Source organism: Colobus angolensis, unplaced genomic scaffold, assembly GCF_000951035.1.
Source record: "Colobus angolensis palliatus isolate OR3802 unplaced genomic scaffold, Cang.pa_1.0 Scaffold197, whole genome shotgun sequence".
Classification (NCBI taxonomy): Eukaryota; Metazoa; Chordata; class Mammalia; order Primates; family Cercopithecidae; genus Colobus; species Colobus angolensis.
Window position 1 is genome coordinate 5,609,072 of NW_012115121.1, and position 967 is coordinate 5,610,038.

General features: G+C 60.7%; 1 protein-coding gene across 1 annotated transcript in view; it reads left to right on the forward strand.

The window, feature by feature from the left end:
• The first annotated feature begins 796 nt into the window (after nt 1-796).
• RASSF2 (Ras association (RalGDS/AF-6) domain family member 2) overlaps nt 797-967 on the forward strand; it is a 42,715-nt gene continuing 42,544 nt past the window's right edge. Inside the window, exon 1 of the mRNA XM_011941034.1 lies at nt 797-899. The gene's annotated coding sequence lies outside the window, so the exon portion shown is untranslated. The remainder of the gene's footprint in view (nt 900-967) is intronic.

Consider the following 967-nt stretch of genomic DNA (forward strand, 5'->3'; position numbering starts at 1 on the left):
GCATTTTGGGTTCAACAGACTTTTGTGGCTGGCCTGGGAAGCAGATCACCATTTATAACATTGTTTCTAAGGGAGACACATTCCAAGATCCAAACAATGAATTTAGCAAAGAATGCTTGGCTTCCAGGCTGGATGAGCTGGTCTGGTTGTACCTTGGGGGTTGGCCTGAGGCTCCCTTCCCCTTTGGTCCGCAGATACTGCAGGGTTGGGGGTAGGCACTTGATGGGGAGAGCTCTGAGCAGCTAGGGAACCTGCAGCCGGGCTGCTCAAGGGCGTCCTGTGTGCTGGGGGCGCCAGGAGGTCCAGGGATGGAAAAGGGGGAGGTGAGAAATGGACAAAGAAACTTGGCCTCCTTGGCATTGCTGTCACGTCTGGCCGGCCCGCCAAGTCGAAGGGGCCTGTTTAGCCCCCGTCCGGCTCAAACTCTTTTGGAATAAGCTGGGGTGTTAGGAAAGAAAAAAAAAATCCCACAGCCTCTGCCTGGGGAACCCGGGCCGCTGGAGGTGGGCTTGGTGGGGCAGCGTGTCTGTTCCCTGGGAGTGGCTGTCACAGCGCCGGGTGAACCAAGCAGCTTGGGCTAAGTCTCCATCCCTCTTGGAGAGGGCAGCAGCAAGGAGGTGAGGGGAGCCAGCTCATCCTCCCCAACCCTGCACTCCCACCCCCTCCCCACCCCCAGCCCGGAAGAATCGCTGGCGGCGGGAGCCTGGACGAGCGGGCGGGGAAGGGGACGCAGCCACAGCATTGTCTGGGAGGGAGGGGAGAAGCTCCGCCCCTAGAGGGGAGGGGAGAAGAGGAGGGGGCGGGAGACAAGGGGAGGAAGAAAGGCGAAGGCAAGGCGAAGGGGTGGGGAGTGCTGTGAAGATCGAGAGAAAAGAGGGGACAGCGGACTAGCAGACTCGGTAGGGGCTGCAAAAGGCCAAGGGGCGGGAGGGAAGGAGAGGAAGGAGGAGGGGAGCGAGGAGGGCGG